The sequence below is a fragment of the Muscardinus avellanarius genome (assembly GCF_963383645.1).
Source record: "Muscardinus avellanarius genome assembly, chromosome: 1".
NCBI lineage: Eukaryota > Metazoa > Chordata > Mammalia > Rodentia > Gliridae > Muscardinus > Muscardinus avellanarius.
Window position 1 is genome coordinate 225,782,233 of NC_137786.1, and position 15,217 is coordinate 225,797,449.

At 37.3% G+C, this 15,217-nt stretch overlaps 1 protein-coding gene across 1 annotated transcript in view; it reads right to left on the reverse strand.

The window, feature by feature from the left end:
• The window catches only part of LOC308260369 (olfactory receptor 5A2-like), a gene marked incomplete at both ends in the record, with an annotated part of 100,459 nt that overhangs the window by 67,846 nt on the left and 17,396 nt on the right, over nucleotides 1–15,217 (reverse strand). The gene's annotated exons all lie outside the window — the stretch shown is intronic.

Genomic DNA, 15,217 nt, shown 5'->3' on the forward strand with positions numbered 1-15,217 from the left:
AAGACGATGTCAATGTGGACCAACAGGTGACTGATGCCACAAAAACAGTCTCTTTAATTTCATGAGGCTCATCATTTTTATGTTATATTCATGTTGTATTCATTATTCTATCTACAGGTCTTTATGGAACAGCAATATTTAGAAATATTTTACTTCTGTGATTAAAGACTGCTCAAATCAGAACTCTGCCCCCAGAAGAGATCCTGGGAGAGGCCCTCAGAATCCAGAAATCTTGTCTCATAAATATTCTGATGCAACATGATAAAGACATAAAGTTGACCACAGTTTATTTTGTGTTTGTCTACAAGTGTAAATGAACATGTAGAGTAGAGCTATTGTTTGAAATAATAAAGTATAGATTTTTCTGGTTGTGCCTCCTGAAGAAACCAAGCTGAGATAGCTCACTTTTGACTAAGGCAAATCACTGCTCTTCCTCTAATAAGTTCTGGGTCATATACTTTTCTCTATCAGCCATAGGCTGAGGAAAGAGAAGGTGATTGTGAACAGGGATGGGAGGAAGGACATAGTTACTTCAGTTCCATTTACATAGAAGTCTGATGATTTGCTCTCTTGCATCTAGGGTCCAGTTTAGATTTATGCTTGCATCAAAGGGTAATTTACCATTTGATTCAGTAATATACCACTTCTTAATATCTACACCAAAGAAAAGAAATCAAGCTACCAACTAATGCAAGTTTATCTATGTTCATAGCTGCACAATTCACCATTTCCAAGCTATGGAAACAGACAAGATGTCCATCAACAGAAGAACAGATTACAAAACCATGGAATATGTACACACTGAAATTTTACTCAGCCATAAAGAAAAACACAATTATATCATTTATAGGGAAGTTGAGGGAAGTGGAGAACTTTATGCTAAGTGAGATTAGTAGGTCACAAAAGTTAAGAAATCATATGCTTTCCCTAATATGTGAAATCTAGGGAGAAATGGGTACCAGGAGGAACTCTAGATGAAGAAGGAGATTCTAAAGAGGAGCAAATAAGATGACCTAACTGATGGGGTGGAAGAGGGGAAGAAGAAAACTCTCTAAAGCACATGATGTACTTAAACATATCAAAATAAATCACTAAGCCAAACATGTAAAGGAGGGATGTGGAGGTAATGGGCAGGAACTGGGTTAGGGCTAATTGGGTGATGTGTGCATGTATGTCTCCACCATCTTTTATCCCATTAAGATGTATGACTACAATGCACCAATAAAAATTTTGAAAAAAAATTATGCTTGGAGTTGAAAGTCAAACTCCAAGTCACAACCAATAGCAATATCTGATGTTATAGGACCCTGTCTTACCTTGTGCTTCTCTATTAAAGTTAGACAGTTCAGCCAGTTGTGGTGTTGCATGCCTGTAATTCCAGTACTTGGCATGCTGAGAGAGGAGAATCCCAGGTTCAAAGACAGACTCAACAACCTAGGAAGACTCTCAGCAACTTACTAAGATCATGTTTCAAAACAAACAAATAAAAAAACTGAGGGTGTATCTCAGAGGTATAAAATCCCTAGTTCAATCCCCCGTACCAAAAAAAAAAAGTAGACAATTTACCCTTGGTATAAGAAGATCTATGTAAATTCATTGTAATGATAATGTCACTGAAGAATATTTATGGGCACTAAAAACAAATATGGCAAACTAGAATACTTTCTCTTGTATTGCTTGTGTATGTTCAACAATTGTGTCCTAGAGTCATATGATTTTATGAGAATGTTATAATCCATGGAGTGGAATAACTTTTCAGGAAGCTCTAATAGCTGAGATAGGACACAGTGATATAGATTAGGTTCTCATTTCTGGCCAGTTTCTCTCTGGTTAAAAAAAAGGATCGAGATGTATAATAATAATAATGACTACTGCTTTGTCTGATTGCCCAGACCTGGGAAAAATAATATGAACAAGAAATCACTTTATTTACATATTAGCTTTGAAAATTTCTTAGAGTCTTAATGTTGTTTAGAGGTCTCAATTTATTTTTTGCAAGTTTGGAGATGGAACCCAAGGCCACTCAACTTCCAAGCTACACCCCCTGCCCTATTTTTTATTCTGTATTTTGAAACAGAGTCTCACCAAGTTTCAGAGGGCCTCACTAAGTAGTTGAGGCTGTCTGCAAACAACAATCCTCTGGTCTCCACCTCCCGAATGCTGGGATTACAGGCATGTACCACCACACCTGGCAAGAAGTCTCAATTTTGATGGGAGTCATATAGACTATTCTACTTAAGTAAATACATTAAGCATTTCTATATACTTGTTCATTTTCATATCTTCTTTTGAGAACTGTCCAAATTTTTGGCCCCCTTTCTGTTCCTTGGATATTTTAGATAACATAACATATATATTGTTTATAAATCTATACTCCCATTCTATAGGCTTTTTCTTCACTTTTTTGACTGCTGTACAGAGGCTCTTTAGTTTGTCATGGTCCTATTTGTCTAATTATTTTTTGTTCTTCAAGCTTTTGTAGTTTTATTTCTTAATCCTTGCCTAGACCAATGTCACAGTTTCCAGTGTGTTTTCTTCTGGGAGTTTCATAATTTCAACTCTTATATTTAATTATTTAATCTCTTCTGAGTTCACTTTTATATGGTGAGAGGGAAGCATTCAATTTCTTTCTTCTGCTTATGTATCTCCTGTTTTTCCAGTGCCATGTATTGATGAGATCTACCTTTCTGCATTGTTTATTCTTGACACCTTTGTTGAAAATCAGTTGACTATAAATGCATACATTTGTTTCTGGGCTCTCTATCCTGTTCAGTTCACCTATATTTCAGTATTTATAGTAGTATCATGCTGTTTTGGTTATGATAGCATTATATGCTTAAGGTCAGGTAATGTAATTCTTCCAGCTTTTTTTGTTCTTGGTTTGTTTGCTTGATTGCCTTTTTGTTCTTTGCTGCTTATAATGTAACAGTTCTCTGGATACTTAGGGTCTTTTCTGGTTCCAAATGAATTGAATCATAAAAGGGTCAAACATGGAAATAAATCTCAACAACACACATTTTATTAATATTTTCCTTTAAGATTCTAGCCAGTGTTAATGAGGAAAGAAAAATAATGAAAGTTTAACCCACCTCCCTAAGTTAAAAATAATAAAAATCAGCTTTAGTGAACTGTAATTTACATAAAATTACATTACATGCAATTATATATAACAAAATATGTCAACCTTCAGTCTGTGGTTGATGTCTACCCATTTTCATACTACCACAATCAAGAGATAGAATATTTTCTTCACACCCAAATAATCCCTTATGTTTTTATCCAGTCTATGTTGTCTCATAATCCCTGGGCTTATAAACCACCACTATACTTCCTGTCACCCTGCATTAAGTTTGCTTACTTTAGTTTTCAAAATAAATTGACTCAAGTAGTAGGTTCTCATTGTGTCAGTATTCAAAAATTGTCCTGGTACTGATTTCTAATAAAAATGTAAAAGGCAATCAGAGCCTGGGTGCTGCCAAGCACTCAGGCAGGGAAATACTGTACCTTTCCCTGTTAGACACTTCAGAGCTTTCCCTCCCCTCTCATTTGTTACTGATGTTAACCCATAGTTAGAATGTAGAGGCAATTAGAGCCTTAAAATTTTGGTTGTGAGTGGATTATCCTGTCATAGTTACTCACCTTCTGGCTTTCAGGATTCCAGTAAGTAGGAATCAGTGTGGAAAATAAAAGAAGGACTTCAAGGAAGAAAGAAACTAAAATTGATTAGATGTGGAGAAATAGAAACTCTAATACATTATTGGTGGGATTGCAAATTAATGCAACCACTTTGGAAAACAGTATGGAAGATGATCAGAAGAATGATAATGAACTTACCATATGATCCAGCCATACCACTTCTGGGTATCTACCCAAAATAATGAAAACTAAAATACCAAACTAATACATGAATAACTGCCTATAACTGCACAATTCACCATTGCCAAACTATAGAACCAGCCAAGATGTCCTTCAACAGATGAGTGGATTATAAAACTATGGGATATGTACATGGTGCAATTTTACCCAGCCATAAAGGAGAACCAAATTATGGCATTTACAAGGAAATGTCACAAAAAATAAGAAATCAGATGCTTTCCCTAATATGTGAAAACTAGGGAGGAATGGGTAACAGGAGGAATTCTTGATGAAGAAAGGATCCTACAAAGGAGCAATTAAGGTGACTTCTTTGAAGGGATGGGAGGGGGAAAGAGGGAAACTCTTTAAAGCACATGATGTACTTAAACAAACATATCAAAGCCAATCATGAAACCAAGGAGAGGTGGGGAAGGGAGAGAATAGGATTGGGCAAGGGCTAATTGGCTGATGTATGAATGTGTATCTCCACAAGTTTCTTACCCCATTAAGATGCTTGACTACAATACACCAATAAAAATTTATTTAAAAATGAATGTATAGTAAATAACTTAGAAAAAGCAATTTAATAGCATAAATTGGAAGGTGAAGAGATATGGGCCCTTTTTAAATAAAAGAGTTAATCTAAAAATAATAGACATAGAATAGAGAACAGAAGCTGAAACCAAAGGGATCAACAATCTCTTCAAAAAATAATATCAAAAATTTTGCCAAAACCAGAAAAAGATGTCTATACACAGACAAGAAACTTATAGAACCCCTTTTAGACATCATCAGAGAAAAGGTTCATCACACCACAAAATAGTCAAATCGACTAAATTAGAAGCCAAGGAGAAAATCTCAAAGGCAACAAAAGCAAAAGACCAAATGACATTCAGAGGGAAATCATTAGAATCACTCCAGACTTCCCAAATCAAATCATGAAAGCCAGGAGGGCCTGAAGCAAAATGTTCCAAATACTAACCACCAAACCAAAGAAAAGAGAATCAGTCCAAATTACTAAAGTAAGAGATGAAAAAGGAGATATTACCACCCAAAGCATGGAAATCCAGAGGATTTTCACAAACTACTTTGAAAAACTGTATTCCAACAATACAAAAAACTTAGAAGAAACTGGCAATTTTCTAGACACATACAACCTTTCTAAATAAAACCAAGAAGATATAAAAATTTAAGCGAGCCAATAGCAATCAAAGAGATTGAAACAACAATAAAGAGCCTAACATCAAAGAAAAGCCCAGGACCAGATGGTTTCCCAAGTGAATTTTTTTTTAATTAGTGCATTGTATTCATACATCATAGTAGGATACATACTTTTGTAGACATACATGCACACTTTTCCCAGTCAGCCCCCACCCAATCCCCACCCCATTCTCTCCCTATCCCTCCCTCCCATGCTTGGCTTAGTAGTTGACATCTAGTATTATAGCAATTTATCCAAAATTAAAAATGATAATCTCACATAATAGTTTCATTTGTCTGATACCAAGCTTTTGATGACTTAAAGATAACATTTCAATATTTCTTTTTGCTTTCTTTCTTACCAGAGAATATTTTTTTCTATTTTTTAGGTGAAACTATCATATATTTATATATTTATTTTTCAGAAAAAAAACTATCCTAATATGGAATATGGAGTCTAGGTACCCACAACGATCTTGAAAAAGAACAAAGCTAGAAGATATATATTTTCTGATTTCAAACCATATAAAGCTACAATAATTGAAACAGTGTAGTACTATTCTAAAGGCAGATATATAAACCATTGGAGTTAAATAAAAGCCTAGAGCTAAATTCTTCCCTATATTGTCAAGTTATTTTTGACAAGGTTTCCACGAACATTTGGTGGTGGAAATGATAATCTTTTAACTAAATATTGTTAAAAAATAATAATTACATGGAAAAGAATAAAATTGGACCCTTATCTAATCCCATATACAAATATTAACTCAAAATAGATAATAGACCTAAATACAAATCTTAAGACTATAAACTTTTAGGAGAAAATCTGGGTCATAAAACCTCACAACATTGAAATTGGCAGTGATTTCTTGGTTATGATTTCAATGACACAGGCAACAGAGGAGTATACAGACTCCCTAAAAAATAAAAAAATAAAAAAATTGTATATCCAAAGACAATGTAAACAGAGTTAACAGTTACTAATAGAATGGGATAAAATATTTCCAATTGCTATATCTGAAGGTATATTAATATTCCAAGTAGAAATCCTAAAAATTAACAACAATAAAGGCAAACAATACCATTTAGAGATAGGTAAAAGACTAACATAAATAATGAATCTCCACAGATAACCAATCTTAATTGTCTGTTGGATGGAAACTCTTGTTTCTCTGGTTCTGGTGTGTGTTACCTATTTCTTCTTTGTAGTTAATCTCTTTGAGTATTTTCTCTAGTGCTGGTTTTGAAGACATAAATTCCTTCAGTTTCTGTTTGTCATGGAAGCTTCTCATTTCCCCATCTAATTTGATAGAAAGTTTTGCTGGGTAGGATATTTTTGGCTGGAAGTTGTTTTCTTTCAGAGTTTGGAATATGTTACTCCAAGCCCTTCTGGCTCTCATGGTTTGGGAAGTCTGGAGTGATTCTAATTGGTTTGCCTCTGAATGTCACTTGGCCCTTTGTTTTTGTTGCCTTTAAGATTCTCTGCTTGGCTTCCACATTGGTCATTTTGACAATTGTGTGGTGTGGGGATCCTCTTCTCCGATCCTGTCTAAAGGGAGTCCTATACGTTTCCTGGACCTTTGTATCGACCTCTTGCTCTATGTTTGGAAAATTTTCTGCTATTACTTCTTTGAAGAGATTTTTGATCCCTTTGGTTTCACTTTCTTTTCCCTCCTCTATTCCAATTATTCTTAGGTTAGCTCTCTTAAAATGGGCCCATATTTCTTCAATATCAGATTCCTGCTGTCGGATATTTTTTTCTAGATTAGAAACTATGCGTTCATTTTTGGAATGATCATCTTCTAAGAGCGAGATTCTGTTCTCCATGTGTTCTAATTGGTTGTTTGTGCTTTGAATTGAGGCCTTTACTTCATTAATTGCATCCTTTATCTCTTTTTGGCTCTCTCTGAGTTCTTTTCGAAGCACCTCTATTATTTCTACAGTTATTTTCCTGATTTGATCTTCTAGAAATCTCTGATTTTCTGTTTTATCGGGTTCTGATGTTGTGGGGTTGTGGGCATTAATTGCTCCAGTATTATTCCTCTTTCCCATGATTTCCGATGTTTGTGCCTTCTCTGGGTTCTTCCCTTGGGTCACTATGACTTCCCTTAAGGTGTTCTGGATCTCGAGTCAGTAGTATCTCGGACCCCACTACTCCTTTACTGGGTTTTATCACAGAGTCTCTGACCCAGAGAGTCGATAGAGGCTGCTTTAGACTGTGGGGGGTGCCAGGTTGCACGTTCTCCTATGGTGTGATATCTCTGCCACCGCCCCTCCCCCACTGGGTCAAGTCCCAGGGAGTACAGTACTGGGATTTCTCCTCTGTGGCCTGCAATTTGACTCACTGTTCTTGAGTACGCAGATGTAGCTGTACTGGCCTCGCTGAATTCGCTGCTGCTGCCACCGGTGGCAATATGGCGCCGCTGCTACGCCCTCGGCTATGGGGCTGGCGTTTTTCTTCTTGATTTTGATTTCTACTCTGAATCCCTGCAGCGTGTGCTGAGCTCGGCCACTGGGAGCTTTAGATGCTCTCTGCGCGGAGAAATCCCGCCTAGCTGTTCCGCAGTGGCTCGCCTCGGCTTGCTGTAGCCGTCCTGTGAATTCGCCGGTGACTCCGGCAGTATGGCGCTGCTGCCGCATCTGCTCGTCCTCGGGCACGAGGCCGGTGTATCTACTCTGTGGCTCTGTTCTCAGTCCGCTTTCTCTCTGGAGCCTGGTGATTTTTTTTTTCACTGGTGATGGTGTTTTCTGGCTATGAAAGGCGCTGATTTTGTGGTAATGGAGATTTGTTGTTAGCGGGGCTCTTAAGCCCCGCTTTTCTCGGTTGCCATCTTCCCGGAAGTCCTTCCCAAGTGAATTTTATAAAACCTTTATAGAAGAGATAATCCCAATACTCCTCAATCTACTCCATGAAATAGAAAGAAACGTGACTGCCAAACACCTTCTACAAGGCCAACATCACATTAATACCAAAACAAATAAATACAGTTCAAGAAAAAAATTATATCTATACCATAGATTAACTTAGACTCATAACTGCTAAACAAAATATTAGCAGCACGCATTCAAAACTACATCAAGAAAATCATACACGATGACCAAGTAGATTTTGTATCCTGCAAATTTTTTGATTTGGTTAATCAGTTCCAGTAGTCTTTTGGTTGAGTTCTTTGGGTTTTCTAGATAAAAAAAAATGCTATCTGCAAACAAGGATAATTTTAATTCCTCTTTTTCTACTTGAATTTGATATTCTTCTTTTGTCTTATTGCTAGTGGCAAGAGTCTCAAGGACTATATTGAAAGGGAGTGGTGATAGTGGGCATCCTTGTCTTTTTCCTGATTGTAGGGGTTAAACACAAAAGAAATAAAAACAAAAAAGAAATCAGTTGCTTTCCTATATCCCAACAATGAACCCACAATGAAAGAAATAAAGAAAAAAATTCCATTCAAAATAATCCCCAAACTAATAAAATATCTAGGAATAAACCTAAACAAAGATTTAAAAGACCTCTACAATGAAAACTATAAAACATTAAAGTAAGAAATTGAAGAAGACCTTGGAAGATGGAAAAATCTCCCTTGCTCATGGATAGGCAGAATAAATATTATCAAAATGGCCAGTCTGCCAAAAGTGTTCTACAGATTTAGTGCAATTCCTATCAAAATACCAATGACATTTTTCAGAGACCTAGAAAAATCAGTCATAAAAAATTTTATATGGAGAAAGAAAAGACACAGAATAGCCAAACTAACTCTCAGCAATAAGAACCATGTAGGAAGCTTCACAATCCCTGACTTCAAATTATACTACAGAGCAATAATAGTAAAAACAGCATGGTATTGGCACAGCAACAGGTATACAGAACAATGGAAAGGAATAGACAATACAGAAACAAATCCACACACTTGTAGTCATTGATCTTTGACAAAGGGGCCAAATTCATGTGCTAGAGAAAAGAAGCCTTTTCAACAAATGGTGCTGGGAGAACTGGCTATCCATTTGCAGAAAGAACTAAATCCTTACCTCTCACTGTGCACATGAAATCAACTCAAGATGGATCAAGAACTTGGAAATTAGACCAGAGACTGTGAAGTTATTAGAGGAGGGCATAGACTCAACACTCCAACATATAGGCATGGGTAGTAATTTTCTTTTTTTTTTTTTTTGGTGGTACTGGGGTTCCTGGAAGCCTTTCTACCTCCGGGCTACACTCCCAGACCTATTTTTACATTTTTATTTGGAAACAGGGTCTCCTCAGCCAGCGCACGTGGCTGGCTTCGAACCTGCGTGATCCTCCTGTCTCAGCCTCCCAAGCGCAGGGATTACAAGCGTGCACCACCATGCCCAGCTAGGAATTTTCTTAACAAGACTCCAAAGCTCAGGAAATTAAAACAAGAATTAACAAGTGGATGGCATCAAACTAAAAAGTTTCTACTCATCTAAGGAAACCATCAAGAACCTATAGAATGGGAGAAGATATTTACCAGCCATCACTCTGATAGAGGGCTAATAATCAGAATATACAAAGAGCTCAAAAGACTCTACACTAGCAAAACAAATAACCCAATCAAGAAATGGGCAACTGAATTAAATAGATACTTCACAAAGGAAGAGATACAAATGGCCAGTAGACACATGAAAAAATGTTCAACATCATTAGCCATCAGGGAGATGCAAATCAAAACTACGCTGAAATTCCATCTAACCCAAATCAGAGTGGCAAGCATAACAAAATCAAATAACAACAAATTCTGGTGAGGATGTTGGGAAATAGGTACTCTTTTACACTGTTGGTGGTACTGGAAAGTAGTTCAGCCACTATGGAGATCAGTTTGGAGATTCCTTATAAAACTGGGAATGGACCCACCATATGATCCAGCTTTACCACTCTTGGATATCTTTCCAAAGGGATTGAAATCAGAGAACTACAGTAACATATGCATACCCATGTTTATAGCAGCAAAATTTGTAATAGCCAAAATATGGACCCAACCTCGATCTCCATCAAAAGATAAATGGATTGCAAAATTATGGGAAATACACACAACAGAATTCTACTTAGCAATAAAGAAGAACAAAACCAGACTTCCAGGAAGATGGCGACCGAGAAAAGCGGAGCTTAAGAGCCCCGCTAACAACCAATCTCCATTACCACAAAATCAGCGCCTTTCATAGCCAGAAAACACCATCATCAGAGGAAAAAAAATCACCAGTCTCCAGAGAGGAAGGGGACTCAGAATGGAGCTCAGAGCCACAGAGGAGATACACCGGCCTCACGCCCAAGGACGCGGCAGCAGCGCTTTACTGCCGGCAGCAGCAGCAAATTCACGGGACGGCTACAGCGAGCCGAGGTGAGCTGCTGCGGAACAGCCAGGTGGGATTTTTCGGCGCAGGGAGCATATAAAGCTCCCAGTGGCTGAGCTCAGCACACGCTGCAGGGACTCAGAGCGGAGCTCAAAACTAGAGAAGAAATACATCAGCCTCACAGCCGAGGGCGTGGCAGCAGCACCATATTGCCACCAGGGGCAGCAGCAGCGAATTCACCTAGTCCACTACAGCTCCATCTGTGCTCTCAACAACGGTGAGTCAAATTGCGGCCCCTAGAGGAGAAATCCCAGTACTGCACTCCCAGGGACTTGACCCAGTAGGGGACTGGTGGTGGCAGAGATATCACACCATAGGAGAAGGCCCAACCTGGCACCCCCCATAGTCTAAAGCAGCCTCTATCAACGCTCTGGGTTGGAGACTCTGCGATACAAACCAGTAAAGGAGTAGTGGGGTCTGAGATACTATAGACTCGAGATCCAGAGCACCTTAAGTGAAGTCATAGTGACCTAAGGTGAGAACCCAGAGAAGGCACAAACTTCCAAAATCATGGGAAAGAGTAATAACACTGGAGCAATGAATGCCCACAACCCCACAACATCAGAACCCGATAAAACAGAAAATCAGAGATTTCTAGAAGATCAAATCAGGAAAATAACTGTAGAAATAATAGAGGTGCTTCGAAAAGAACTCAGAGAGAGCCAAAAAGAGATAAAGGATGCAATTAATGAAGTAAAGGCCTCAATTCAAAGTACAAACAACCAATTAGACCACATGGAGAATAGAATCTCCCTCTTAGAAGATGATCAATCCAAATATGAATGCATAGTTTCTAATCTAGAAAAAAATATCCGACAGCAGGAATCTGACATTGAAGAAATATGGGCCCATTTTAAGAGAGCTAACCTAAGAATAATTGGAATAGAGGAGGGAAAAGAAGGTGAAACCAAAGGGATCAACAATCTCTTCAAGGAAGTAATAGCAGAAAATTTTCCAAACATAGAGCAAGAGGTTGATACACAGGTCCAGGAAACTTATAGAACTCCCTTTAGACAGGATCAGAGAAGAGGATCCCCACACCACATAATTGTCAAAATGACCAATGTGGAAGCCAAGCAGAGAATCTTAAAGGCAACAAAAACAAAGGGCCAAGTGACATTCAGAGGCAAACCAATTAGAATCACTCCAGACTTCCCAATCCAAGTCATGAGAGCCAGAAGGGCTTGGAGTAACATATTCCAAACTCTGAAAGAAAACAACTTCCAGCCAAAAATTTCCTACCCAGCAAAACTTCCTATCAAATTATATGGAGAAATAAGAAGCTTCCATGACAAACAGAAACTGAAGGAATTTATGTCTTCAAAACCAGCACTAGAGAAAATACTCATAGAGATTAACTACAAAGAAGAAATAGGTAACACACACCAGAACCAGAGAAACAAGATTTTCCATCCAACAGACAACTAAGATTAGTTATCTGTGGAGATTAATTATTTATATTAGTCTTTTACCTATCTCTAAATTGTATTGTTTGCTTTTATTGTTGCTAATTTTTAGGATTTCTAGTTGGAATATTAATATACCTTCAGATATAGCATTTAGAAATATTTATCCCGTTCTATCAGTAACTTTAAACTCTGTTTACATTGACTTTGGATATACAATTTTTTTTTATTTTTTAGGGAGTTTATTTACCCTTTTGTTGCCTGTGCCATTGAAATCATATCCAAGAAATCACTGCCAATTTCAATATTGTAAGGTTTTATGACCCAGATTTTCTTCTAAAAGTTTATAGTCTTAAGATTTATATTTAGGTCTTTTATCTATTTTGAGTTAATATTTGCATATGGGATTAGGTAAGGGTCCAATTTTATTCTTTTTTGTGTAATTATTATTTTTCAATAACATTTAGTTAAAAGATTATTATTTCCCCCACCAAATGTTCATGGAAACCTTGTCAAAAATAACTTGACAATATATGGAAGAATTTATCTCTAGGCTTTTATTTAACTCCAATGGTTTATATATCTGCCTTTAGAACAGTACTACACTGTTTCAATTATTGTAGCTTTATATGGTTTGAAATCAGAAAATATGTATCTTCTAGCTTTGTTCTTTTTTGAGATCATTTTGGGTATCTAGAGTCCATATTCCATATTAGGATAGATTTTTTTTCTGAAAAATAAATATATAAATACATGATAGTTTCACCTTAAAAAAGAAAAAAATATTCTCTGGTAAGAAAGAAAGCAAAAAGAAATATTGAAATGTTATCTTTAAGTTATCAAAAGCTTGGTATCAGACAAATGAAATTGTTATGTGAGATTATCATTTTTAATTTTGGATAAATTGCTATAATACTAGATGTCAACCACTAAGCCAAGCATGGGAAGGAGGGATGGGGAGGGAATGGTGTGGGGATCGGGTGGGGCCTGACTGGGCGATGTGTGCATGTATGTCTACAAAAGTTTGTATCCCACTATGATGTATGAATACAGTGCACCAATAAAAAAAATTAAAAAAAAAAGAAATAAAAAAAAGAAGAACAAAACCATGTCTTTTGCATGAAGATCGAAAGACCTGGAGAACATTATGTTAAGTGAGATTAGCCACGCACAAAAGGAAAATGGACATATGTTTTCTCTAATATGCCCATATTAGGGAGTATTAGGGATACAAGAGGGACACCAGAAAATGGAGAGCAAACCTCAGCAAATCTAGAAAGGAAGGGAAGAGGAGGAAGAAGGCTGAGGTTGATTAATGGAGGAGCTACATTTGAATATGTGTATAAGTGTGAATGTAGCATGGTCAATCTAGTCACTCCTTGATGGGATGGGGGGAAGAGAAGCTGGAGGAGGGAGGGCACCAAGTACTCTGTGAATGTATGCCATTGTCAATTTGTTCCACATTATAATGTAAAACTACACTGTACCAATAAAATAAAAAAACTACCCAAAGATTTCACCTAACTCCAACTTGAATTGCAATCATTCAAAACATAAACAACAACAAATGCTGGCAAGGATGTGGAGAACTGGAAACTCCAGTACATTGTTAGTGGGATTGAAAATAAGTGCAACCACTTTGGAAAACAGTATGGAGGAATGAATTTACCATATAATCTAACAATACAACTTCTGGGTATCTACCGCCCAAAATGGAAAGCAAACTACCAAACTAATGCATGTGCATCTATGTTCATAGCCACACAATTCACATTTGCCCAACTATGGAACCAACCAAGATATCCATCAGCAGATGAATGGATTTCAAAACTATGGGATATATACATATATACTCAGCCATAAAGAAAAACAAAATTATGTCATTTACAGGGAAATGGATGGAACTGGAAATCATTATGCTAAATGAGATTAGCCAATCCCAAAATGTAAAAAGTTGGATGCTCTCTCTAATATGTGGAAGTGATGGAGAAAAAGAGTCATAGTAGGAACTCTAGACAAAACCTCCTCCTTTTGTGTGTGTGTGGTACTGAGGATTGGGCATTCTACTTCTGAGCTATACCTGCAGCTTTATTTTATTTTTATTTTAAAGTAGGTTATTAGCCAACCTAGGTCTCCATCCACAGATGAATGGATTGCAAAATTATGGGAAATACACACATATACATACATACAATGAGATTCTACTCAGCTGTAAAAAAGAACAAAATTATGTCATTTGCAAGAAGATGGAAAGACCTGGAGAACATTATGTTAAATGGGATCAGCTAAGCATAGAAAGAGAAGGGACTCATGTTTTCTCTAATATGCCCAAACTAGGGAGTATAAGGGATACCAGAGGGACTCTAGACAATGGAGGAGAAACCTCATCAAAGCTAGAATGGAAGGATGGGAGAGGAAGAAGGTTGAGGTTGATTAATGAAGGAGCTACATCCGAATTTGTGTAAAAATATAAATATAGCCTGGTTAACCTGGACACTCATTGTTGGGTGGGGGAGGGGAGGGGTGGGGTACCAAGCATAGTATGAATGTATGCCATTTTCAATATGTTCCACATAAAAATAATAAAAAATATGAATAAAAATTCAATATAAAACATAAAGTGGGTTCTTAGTAGATTGAAGATAGTCTCACTACTTGCTGAGGCTGTCCTCAAACCTGCAATCCTTCTGTCTTAGCCTCCCAAATATTAAGATTACAAGTGCGTGCCACCATGCCTGGCTCTCATCACTTTTTAAAGGTCTGGGTTAGCATGAAAAAACTTAAGAAAATATGGTAACGGGGATACCAGTAGACAGTGTTGGGCAGTAAGGTCTTGCATTTCCTGTGTGTTGTTCAGAATGGAAGAAACAGAACAATTTCCATAAAACCAAGAATAGAATAGCTGTGTCAACGTTGTCACAACAAATAGTCTTTGAGGATTGGAGTAGATGGAATTCAGCTTTAAACCATTTGTGATTTGACAGCTAGGGATCCTATGAAGCAACAGATAAGTTGCTGAGGGTTTCTTAGATTGCTGAGGCTGGAAGAAGCTGTGATCCTTCTGTCTCAGCCTCCCAGGCACTGAGATTACAAGTGTGTGCCCCCTCACTCGGCTTAAAAAAATAAGATCTTTTAAAAAAGAGAAAAAATAAAATCAAAGAAGATCTGAGGCTTGATGATCATGGTCAGTGTGGTAGTGAGTGATTCTGGATTGTCAATTTGATTGGATCATTAAACACTTAAGATGATGTGACTTTGGGTATGTTGGTGAGATGATTGGTTTGTGTAATGGCAGATTGAAAGGGAAGTCCTGCCCTGAATGCACACAGCATGGTTCTGGTAGGCACAGCACCTGAATAAAAGAGGAAGAAGTCTGCATGGAGACATGCATG